This window comes from Bombina bombina, chromosome 7 (genome assembly GCF_027579735.1).
Source record: "Bombina bombina isolate aBomBom1 chromosome 7, aBomBom1.pri, whole genome shotgun sequence".
NCBI lineage: Eukaryota > Metazoa > Chordata > Amphibia > Anura > Bombinatoridae > Bombina > Bombina bombina.
The window spans coordinates 210780214-210792239 of NC_069505.1; the positions used below are offsets into that span (position 1 = coordinate 210780214).

At 40.7% G+C, this 12026-nt stretch overlaps 1 protein-coding gene across 1 annotated transcript in view; it reads right to left on the minus strand.

Moving 5' to 3' along the window:
* The window catches only part of SWAP70 (switching B cell complex subunit SWAP70), a 472107-nt gene that overhangs the window by 321051 nt on the left and 139030 nt on the right, over window positions 1–12026 (minus strand). The gene's annotated exons all lie outside the window — the stretch shown is intronic.

Consider the following 12026-nt stretch of genomic DNA (forward strand, 5'->3'; position numbering starts at 1 on the left):
AACCTCGCCTCTAGAGGATTCCAAAACCCTTGTGCTGTCAGAGACCCCCAGACAGCTCCCCAACCTGAAAGACTTGCATCTGTCGAGACTACAGTCCAGGAAGGACAAACAAAAGAGGCCCCTTGCACAATAAGATGATGGTCAAACCACCAAGTCAGAGAGAGTTGAATGCTGGGATTTAAGAATATCAATTGTGATATCCAAGTATAATCCCTGCACCACTGATTCAACATGCAAAGCTGCAGAGGTCTCATAGGAAAACAAGCAAAGGGGATTGCGTCCGATGCTGCAGTCATGAGACCTAAAACCTCCATGCACATAGCCACTGAAGGGAATGATCGAGATTGAAGGTTTTCGACAGGCTAAAACCAATTTCATTCATCTCTTGTCTGTTAAAGACAGAGTCATGGACACTGAATCTATCTGGAAACCTAAAAAGGTTACCCTTGTTTGAGGAATCAAGAAACTCTTTGGTAAATTGATCCTCCAACCATGTCTTTGAAGAAACAACACTAGTTGATTTGTGTGAGATTCTGCTAAAGGAAAAGATTGAGCCAGTACCAAGATATCATCCAAATAAGGAAACACCGCAATACCCTGCTCTCTGATTACAAATAGAAGGGCACAGAGAACCTTTGAAAAGGTTCTTGGAGCTGTCGCTGGGCCAAATGGAAGAGCCACAAATTGGTAATGCTTGTCTAGAAAAGAGAATCTCAGAAACCGATAGTGATCTGGATGAATCGGAATGTGAAGATAAACGTCCTGTAAGTCTATTGTGGACATGTAATGACCTTGCTGAACAAAAGGCAGAATAGTCCTTATAGTCACCATCTTGAAAGTTGGAACCCTTACAATACGATTAAAAAAACTTCAGATCCAGAACTGGTCTGAATGAATTTTCTTTCTTTAGGACAATGAATAGATTTGAATAAAAACCCAGAACCTGTTCCTGAAGTGGAACTGGTATAATTACCCCGTAAACACACTTCAGAAAAGCCTGAGCTTTCACAGGATTTGTTGGAACGTGAGAGAAAAAGACTCTTCTCACAGGAGGTCTTACTCTGAAACCCAATTGATACCCTTGAGGGACAATGCTCTGAATCCACTGATTTTGAACAGAATCTGCCCAAATGTTTTGAAATAATTTCAATCTGCCACCCACCAGCTGAACTGGATTGAGGGCCACACCTTCATGCAGACTTGGCTGTCTTTGGTTTCTTAAAAGGCTTGGATTTATTCCAACTTGAAGTCGGTTTCCAATTGGAACCAGAGTCTTTAGGGGAAAGAATGGTTTTCTGTTCTCTATTCTGACTAAAGGAACGCAAACGATAAGAAGCTTTAGATTTACCCTTAGATTTTTTATCTTGAGACAAAAAAACTACTTTTTCCCCAGTGATAGTGGAAATAATAGAATCCAACTGAGAACCAAATAAATTATTACCCTGGAAAGATAGAGATAATAATCTAGATTTAGATACTATGTCAGCATTCCAAGATTTAAGCCATAAGGCTCTTCTAGCTAAAATAGCTAAAGACATAGATTTAACATCAATCTTGATGATATCAAAAATAGAATCACAGATAAATGAATAGCATGTTGAAGCAAACGAAAAATGCTAGACAAATCAAGATCTGCTTCCTGATGTGCTAGGCTATCCAACCAAAAAGTTGATGCAGTTGCAACATCAGCCATAGAAATGGCAGGCCTGAGAATATAGCCAGAATGCAAATAAGCTTTCCTTAGATAAGATTCAATCTTCCTATCTAAAGGATCCTTAAAAGAAGTACTATCTTCCATAGGAATAGTAGTACGTTTGGCAAGAGTAGAAATAGCCCAATCAACCTTAGATACTTTTTCCCATAACTCCAATTTAGCCCTTGGTAAAAGATATAGCTTCTTGAAAATAGAAGAAGGATTAAAAGAAGCACCAGGCTTAGACCATTCCTTACCAATCACATTAGAAACAGCATCTGGAACAGGAAATATTCTCAGGAGTAATCACAGGAGGTTTAAAAACAGAATTTAAAAGCTTACTGGATTTGTTATCAAGAGGATCAGACTCCTCAATATCCAAAGTAACCAATACTTCTTTCAATAAAGAATGAATATATTCAATCTTAATTTCAATGTCTGAAGTAGGATCTTCTGAACCAGAGAGATCCTCTTCAGAGGAGTATATTTCAGTATGTTGTCGGTCATTACAAATTTCAGCAGACTTATGAGAAGTTTTAAAAGACCTTTTACGTTTATTAGCAGGTGGAATAGCAGACATAGCCTTCTGTATTGCATCAGCAATATATTTTTTCATATCAACAGGGATATCATGTACATTAGATGTTGTGGAAACAACAGGCGCTGTACTAGTACTAATAGAAACATTATCGGCATGCAAAAGCTTATCATGACAAATGTTACATAATATAGCCGGAGATATGATCTCAGCTTGCGTATAACAGATACAATTAGCTTTGGTAGAACTGTGTTCAGGCAGCATGGTTCCTACAGTAGCTTCCGAGGCAGGGTCAGACTGAGACATCTTTGCAAAAATGTAAAAGAAAAAATAACATTTAAACAAATATCCAATTTCCTCATATAGCAGTTTCAGGAATGGGAAAAAATGCATATGCTAGATAGGCAGAAAAGCAAACCGCATAGCCCTCTAGAATATAAAGAGAGCAAAAGCATAAAGGAAGTGGGGTAAAATAACTAAAATATTTTGCACCAAGAATGACGCACAACGTTAATATTAAAGGGACACTGAACCCAATTTTTTTCTTTTGTGATTCAGATAGAGCATGACAATTTAAGCAACTTCCTAATTTACTCCTATTATCAAATTTTCTTAATTCTCTCAATATCTTTATTTGAAATGCAAGAATGTAAGTTAAGATGCCGGCCCATTTTTGGTGAACAACCTGGGTTGTTCTTGCTGATTGGTGGATACATTCATCCACCAATAAAAAAGTGCTGTCCAGAGTTCTGAATAAAAAAAAACTTAGATGCATTCTTTTTCAAATAAATATAGCAAGAGAACGAAGAAAAATTGATAATAGGAGTAAATTAGAAAGTTGCTTAAAATTGCATGCTCTATCTGAATCACAAAGGAAAAAATTTGGGTTCAGTGTCCCTTTAATGAAAATTGTTTTGCGCAACCAACATCCGGAAATGACGCAACTCGCATCATAACAAGCGCAACTACACGTCAAATAACCTAACGTCAACAAAGACGCAGGAAATTACAAACTTGCGGCACTATAGATGAAAATTCACACCAAATAAATTTTTGCGCCAAAAATGACGGATTGCGCCCTCGCGAGCCTAGTTTGCCCGCAAAAGTAAGGAAAAACAAGTCAAATTGGAAAAAAAGACTAAACCCCAGGTAAAAAATAACTTCCTAAAATATGATTCCCATACTGAAACTGTTAGACTGCAAAGGAAAATGCACATGGCAAATATAAGTAAATATATATATTTAAAACTTTATATTAAAACATAAAGCGCCAAACATAGCTGAGAGTGTCTTGAATAATGATACATACTTACCGAAAGACACCTATCCACATATAGCAGACAGCCAAACCAGTACTGAAAACTATCAGCAGAGGTAATGGTTTTAGGATATATGCTAATATATATATCAAAGCACAAACACTATCAGGCCCATTTATCAAAGGGCTTGCGGACCTGATCCGACACTGCGGATCAGGTCCGCAAGACCTCGCTAAGTGAGGAGAGCAATACGCTCTCCGCATTTAACATTGCACCAGCAGCTCACAAGTGCTGCTGGTGCAACGCCGCCCCCTGCTGACTCGCGGCCAATCGGCCGCCAGCAGGGAGCTGTCAATCAACCCGATCGTATTCGATCGGGTTGATGTCCGGCGATTCCTGTCCGCCTGCTCAGAGCAGGCGGACAGGGTAATGGAGCAGCGGTATTTAGACCGCTGCTTCATAAGTTGTGTTTCTGGTGAGTCTGAAGACTCGCCAGAAACACGGCCCTTCAAGCTCCGTACGGAGCTTGATAAATGGGCCTGTATAGGTTCAACATTAACTTGATACATTTAAACACATGGTTATAAAGAAACATTGTTTTCACACAATATTTAAAGGCACACACTGACTTGAAACATTTAAACACATAGTTATAAATAAATATTGCTTTCACACAATATTTAAAGGCACGCACTCACAAGTCTACAGGTATATAATCCTTTTATATGTAATCATCAGAAGAAGTTACAAAAACACTTTTTGTAAACGAATATATAAAGAAAAATGTTTACAAATTATATATATCAAAATTACTTTATGGAAGTTTTAAAAACTCAATAATGCGAATAAATATATTTATATACAATTATAAATACATAAGATACCCTTGCAAATATAGTAGTATATAATCAAACTATATAATTAATGCTAACCCTGCTAAGCAAAATGATCCCTTTAGATAAAATTATGAATATTTCATAAACTACTAAAATAAGAATGTATTTGATTTTTGTGGATTAAGACCAATTGAACCGAACCAAATCCAGTATTAGAGTATATGTTATATCAATGTAAGTTTAAGATGTAATAAAATAACCTAAGTTTTTAGAATTTTATAATGTCGATTATTTTCAGTATCTTTTAGTTAGATCAGTGATATAATAAGCATAAATATTTTTGAAGATGACAGATACTCTGTTGTGAAACAAACATTACAGCCCATTGACGTCAAACTGACGTTAACCAATCAAACAAAGTGAAGCAGTATTTAAATGCTAAGTCCAAGCAAACACAGCATCTTGAAAAACATAATTTATGCTTACCTGATAAATTCCTTTCTCCTGTAGTGTAGTCAGTCCACGGGTCATCATTACTTCTGGGATATTAACTCCTCCCCAACAGGAAGTGCAAGAGGATCACCCAAGCAGAGCTGCTATATAGCTCCTCCCCTCTACGTCACACCCAGTCATTCGACCGAGAACCAAACGAGAAAGGAGAAACTATAGGGTGCAGTGGTGACTGGAGTATAATTTAAAAATTTAGACCTGCCATAAAAAACAGGGCGGGCCGTGGACCGACTACACTACAGGAGAAAGGAATTTATCAGGTAAGCATAAATTATGTTTTCTCCTGTTAAGTGTAGTCAGTCCACGGGTCATCATTACTTCTGGGATAACAATACCAAAGCTAAAGTACACGGATGACGGGAGGGACAGGCAGGATCTTTATACAGAAGGGACCACTGCCTGAAGAACCTTTCTCCCAAAAACAGCCTCCGAAGAAGCAAAAGTGTCAAATTTGTAAAATTTGGAAAAAGTATGAAGAGAAGACCAAGTTGCAGCCTTGCAAATCTGTTCAACAGAGGCCTCATTCTTAAAGGCCCAAGTGGAAGCCACAGCTCTAGTGGAATGAGCTGTAATTCTTTCAGGAGGCTGCTGTCCAGCAGTCTCATAGGCTAAACGTATTATGCTACGAAGCCAAAAAGAGAGGTAGCAGAAGATTTTTGACCTCTCCTCTGTCCTGAATAAACGACAAACAGGGAAGAAGTTTGGCGAAAATCTTTAGTTGCCTGCAAATAAAATTTCAGGGCACGGACTACATCTAGATTGTGCAGAAGTCGTTCCTTCTTTGAAGAAGGATTAGGACACAATGATGGCACAACAATCTCTTGATTGATATTCTTGTTAGTGACAACCTTAGGCAAAAACCCAGGTTTAGTACGCAGAACTACCTTATCTGAATGAAAAATCAGATACGGAGAATCACAATGTAAGGCTGATAACTCAGAAACTCTACGAGCCGAGGAAATAGCCATTAAAAACAGAACTTTCCAAGATAACAGCTTGATATCAATGGAATGAAGGGGTTCAAACGGAACACCCTGTAAAACGTTAAGAACTAAATTTAGGCTCCATGGTGGAGCAACAGTTTTAAACACAGGCTTAATCCTGGCCAAAGCCTGGCAAAAAGCCTGAACGTCTGGAACTTCTGACAGACGTTTGTGTAAAAGAATGGACAGAGCTGAGATCTGTCCCTTTAAGGAACTAGCAGATAAACCCTTTTCTAAACCTTCTTGTAGAAAAGACAATATCCTAGGAATCCTAACCTTACTCCATGAGTAACTCTTGGATTCGCACCAATGTAAGTATTTACGCCATATTTTATGGTAAATCTTTCTGGTAACAGGCTTCCTAGCCTGTATTAAGGTATCAATAACTGACTCCGAAAAACCACGTTTTGATAAAATCAAGCGTTCAATTTCCAAGCAGTCAGCTTCAGAGAAATTAGATTTTGATGTTTGAAAGGACCCTGAATTAGAAGGTCCTGTCTCAGAGGCAGAGACCAAGGTGGACAGGATGACATGTCCACTAGATCTGCATACCAGGTCCTGCGTGGCCACGCAGGCGCTATCAGAATCACCGATGCTCTCTCCTGTTTGATCCTGGCAATCAATCGAGGAAGCATCGGGAAGGGTGGAAACACATAGGCCATCCCGAAGGTCCAAGGTGCTGTCAAAGCATCTACCAGGACTGCTCCCGGGTCCCTGGACCTGGACCCGTAACAAGGAAGCTTGGCGTTCTGGCGAGACGCCATGAGATCTATCTCTGGTTTGCCCCAAAGTCGAAGTATTTGGGCAAAGATCTCCGGATGAAGTTCCCACTCCCCCGGATGAAAAGTCTGACGACTTAGGAAATCCGACTCCCAGTTCTCCACTCCAGGAATGTGAATCGCTGACAGGTGGCAAGAGTGAGACTCTGCCCAGCGAATTATCTTTGATACTTCCATCATCGCTAGGGAGCTTCTTGTCCCTCCTTGATGGTTGATGTAAGCTACAGTCGTGATGTTGTCGACTGAAACCTGATGAACCCCCGAGTTGTTAACTGAGGCCAAGCCAGAAGGGCATTGAGAACTGCTCTCAATTCCAGAATGTTTATTGGAAGGAGACTCTCCTCCTGAGTCCATGATCCCTGAGCCTTCAGGGAATTCCAGACAGCGCCCCAACCTAGTAGGCTGGCGTCTGTTGTTACAATTGTCCAATCTGGTCTGCTGAATGGCATCCCCCTGGACAGATGTGGCCGAGAAAGCCACCATAGAAGAGAATTTCTGGTCTCTTGATCCAGATTCAGAGTAGGGGACAAATCTGAGTAATCCCCATTCCACTGACTTAGCATGCACAATTGCAGCGGTCTGAGATGTAGGCGCGCAAAGGGTACTATGTCCATTGCCGCTACCATTAAGCCGATTACCTCCATGCATTGAGCCACTGACGGGTGTTGAATGGAATGAAGGACACGGCAAGCATTTTGAAGCTTTGTTAACCTGTCTTCTGTCAGGTAAATCTTCATTTCTACAGAATCTATAAGAGTCCCCAAGAAGGGAACCCTTGTGAGTGGTAAGAGAGAGCTCTTCTCTACGTTCACCTTCCACCCATGCGACCTTAGAAATGCCAGTACTAACTCTGTATGAGACCTGGCAGTTTGAAAGCTTGACGCTTGTATCAGAATGTCGTCTAGGTACGGAGCCACCGAAATTCCTCGCGGTCTTAGCACCGCCAGAAGAGAGCGCAGAACCTTTGTGAAGATTCTTGGAGCCGTAGCCAACCCGAATGGAAGAGCTACAAACTGGTAATGCCTGTCTAGGAAGGCAAACCTTAGATACCGGTAATGATCTTTGTGAATCGGTATATGAAGGTAGGCATCCTTTAAATCCACTGTGGTCATGTACTGACCCTTTTGGATCATGGGTAAGATTGTCCGAATAGTTTCCATTTTGAACGATGGAACTCTTAGGAATTTGTTTAGGATCTTTAAATCCAAGATTGGTCTGAAGGTTCCTTCTTTCTTGGGAACCACAAACAGATTTGAGTAAAACCCTTGTCCTTTGTGAAGATTCTTGGAGCCGTAGCCAACCCGAATGGAAGAGCTACAAACTGGTAATGCCTGTCTAGGAAGGCAAACCTTAGATACCGGTAATGATCTTTGTGAATCGGTATATGAAGGTAGGCATCCTTTAAATCCACTGTGGTCATGTACTGACCCTTTTGGATCATGGGTAAGATTGTCCGAATAGTTTCCATTTTGAATGATGGAACTCTTAGGAATTTGTTTAGGATCTTTAAATCCAAGATTGGTCTGAAGGTTCCTTCTTTCTTGGGAACCACAAACAGATTTGAGTAAAACCCTTGTCCGTGTTCCGACCGCGGAACCGGATGGATCACTCCCATTAGTAAAAGATCTTGTACACAGCGTAGAAACGCCTCTTTCTTTATCAGGTTTGTTGACAACCTTGAAAGATGAAATCTCCCTTTTGGGGGAGAGGCTTTGAAGTCCAGAAGATATCCCTGAGATATGATCTCTAACGCCCAGGGATCCTGGACATCTCTTGCCCAAGCCTGGGCGAAGAGAGAGAGTCTGCCCCCCACTAGATCCGTTCCCGGATCGGGGGCCCTCACTTCATGCTGTCTTAGGGGCAGCAGCAGCAGGTTTTCTGGCCTGCTTGCCCTTGTTCCAGGACTGGTTAGGTTTCCAGCCTTGTCTGTATCGAGCAACAGCTCCTTCCTGTTTTGGTGCAGAGGAAGTTGATGCTGCTCCTGCCTTGAAGTTACGAAAGGCACGAAAATTAGACTGTCTAGCCCTAGGTTTGGCTCTGTCTTGAGGCAGGGCATGGCCTTTACCTCCTGTAATGTCAGCGATAATTTCCTTCAAACCGGGCCCGAATAAGGTCTGCCCTTTGAAAGGTATGTTAAGTAATTTAGATTTAGAAGTAACATCAGCTGACCAGGATTTTAGCCACAGCGCTCTGCGTGCCTGAATGGCGAATCCAGAATTCTTAGCCGTAAGTTTAGTTAAGTGTACTACGGCATCAGAAATAAATGAATTAGCTAGCTTAAGGGTTTTAAGCTTGTGTGTAATCTCATCTAATGGAGCTGATTCAAGGGTCTCTTCCAGAGACTCAAACCAAAATGCTGCTGCAGCCGTGACAGGCGCAATGCATGCAAGGGGTTGCAATATAAAACCTTGTTGAACAAACATTTTCTTAAGGTAACCCTCTAACTTTTTATCCATTGGATCTGAAAAGGCGCAGCTATCCTCCACCGGGATAGTGGTACGCTTAGCTAAAGTAGAAACTGCTCCCTCCCCCTTAGGGACCGTTTGCCATAAGTCCCGTGTGGTGGCGTCTATTGGAAACATCTTTCTGAATATAGGAGGGGGTGAGAAAGGCACACCGGGTCTATCCCACTCCTTAGTAACAATTTCAGTAAGTCTCTTAGGTATTGGAAAAACGTCAGTACTCGGCGGTACCGCAAAATATTTATCCAACCTACACATTTTCTCTGGTATTGCAACTGTGTTACAATCATTCAGAGCCGCTAAGACCTCCCCTAGTAATACACGGAGGTTTTCCAGCTTAAGCTTAAAATTTGAAATGTCTGAATCCAGTTTATTTGGATCAGATCCGTCACCCGCAGAATGAAGCTCTCCGTCCTCATGTTCTGCAAATTGTGACGCAGTATCTGACATGGCCCTAATATTATCAGCGCACTCTGTTCTCACCCCAGAGTGATCTCGCTTACCTCTAAGTTCTGGTAATTTAGACAAAACTTCAGTCATAACATTAGCCATGTCCTGTAGTGTGATTTGTAATGGCCGCCCTGAAGTACTCGGCGTTACAATATCACGCACCTCCCGAGCGGGAGATGCAGGTACTGACACGTGAGGCAAGTTAGTCGGCATAACTTCCCCCTCGTTGTTTGGTGAATGATGTTCAATTTGTACAGAATGACTCTTATTCAAAGTAGCATCAATGCAATTAGTACATAAATTTCTATTGGGCTCCACCTTGGCTTTTGCACATATAGCACAGAGATATTCCTCTGAGTCAGACATGTTTAACAAACTAGCAATTAAACTAGCAAGCTTGGAAATACTTTTCACTCAAATTACAAGTAATATGGAAAACGCACTGTGCCTTTAAGAAGCACAGAAAAAAATTATGACAGTTTAATAATAAGGAACCGGAAAAATTATTAACAATCAGATTTTTCCCGGTAAAGGCATACATTTAGCAAAGGCTTGCCCCCATTAGCAATGAATAACTAACCCTTGATAGCAGAAAAAAATGTACAAAATATAAACGTTTTTTATCACAGTCAAAGCACAATCTCACTGGTCTGCTGTGAGTGATTACCTCCCTCAAAATAATTTTTGAAGACCCTTGAGCTCTGTAGAGACGATCCGGATCATGCAGGAAGAGAAAAAGACTTTTGACTGAATTTTTGATGCGTAGCAAAAGCGCCAAAGCCCCTCCCCCTCACCCACAGCAGTGAGGGGAGTTCAGTAAACTGTCTTAAATTAAAATAAATGCTAGCCAATTGGAAAAACAGTGCCGAAAAACAATTTTTCACCCAGTACCTCAGATAATTAAACAATTTATCATGCCAGCAAAAACGTTTAAAATCAAATAACATGAAATGTCATTAAACAGCCTGTTGCTAGACGTTCCCACTGCAAGTTAGGCTAAACATTATATGCATATAGTATTACCCAGAGAAGTGCCATTCCCCAGAATACTGAAGTGTACACATATATACATAAACAGCCTGATACCAGTTGCTACTACTGCATTTAAGGCTGAACTTACATTATATCGGTATTGGCAGTATTTTCTCAGTCAATTCCATTCCTCAGAAAATAATATACTGCAACATACCTCTTTGCAGGTGAACCTGCCCGCTGTCCCCTGATCTGAAGTTTACCTCACTCCTCAGAATGGCCGAGAACAGCAAAATGAATTTTAGCTACGCCGGCTAAAATCATCCAAAAACTCAGGTAGATTCTTCTTCAAATTCTACCTGAGAAGGAACAACACACTCCGGTGCTGTTTTAAAATAACAAACTTTTGATTGAAGATATAAAAACTAAGTATAATCACCACAGTCCTCTCACACATCCTATCTATTACTTGGGTGCAAGAGAATGACTGGGTGTGACGTAGAGGGGAGGAGCTATATAGCAGTTCTGCTTGGGTGATCCTCTTGCACTTCCTGTTGGGGAGGAGTTAATATCCCAGAAGTAATGATGACCCGTGGACTGACTACACTTAACAGGAGAAAAGCCCGTAATTAGGGTGAAACGCGTAGAAGCTGTGTGTGTTTTCCAAAGCTGGGTGTTCTGAAGCTGTCCGTTGAAGCTGTGCATTTAAAGTTTTGTCTCTGAAGCTGTTGAAAATCAGCAAAAGGAAACTGCCAGAGACTGTGCACTCACGGAGGTGAGAACCAGCATTTGTGAGCTGCAAAGGTAAAACAGAAGATTGCACCAATTCCTACATACAATTAGTACTAAGTGCAGGAGATGAAGTCCGGTCCCCAAAGGTAACTTGCCCAAGTTCGAAGAAACCGGTGAGAGCCATACGTCAACCGCTTGTTCAGCGGAGGTCAGTCTGTTAGAAGAAGCCGCATACAGAAAAGGGTAAGATAACCTGCACAGCAGGCGATATACAAAGTCTTCCCAAGGTACGGACTTGCTTTCTAAAACTATCAGTATTGACCTGAGCTATCAGTATTGACCTGAACTTTCTCCCTACTGCGTGTCTAAAGAAATATCAGAAGTCCAATGGTGGTTGGCCACTACTATTTTACGGACTATATGTACCGCACTAGGATGGGTTCATTTATAAAGTATTGAACGAACTGACATTATACCCGTTCCGGAAAAGGGTGTATATATGAATACTGCCAATTACCACTTGCAATCTTATATGGGCTATATCATGAGAATTATTTATTGAGGAATATCTGCGTTTTGGTTTTTAGAAAGTATCATTTTTATATTTAGAAAGTGCACAATTGTATGTTTGTTTTAGGATCATATATGAAACGCTTTTATCTGCATTTATCTGATTGATGTAATTTAATGCATTATTGTTTGTTTTAGTATCAAATAGTAAAATATCATTTTTATATCTACATATCTGATTTATTTATTTCGGTTCCTAGAAGGTGGTTCCATTACGAATTTTAGATACATTTATATACATC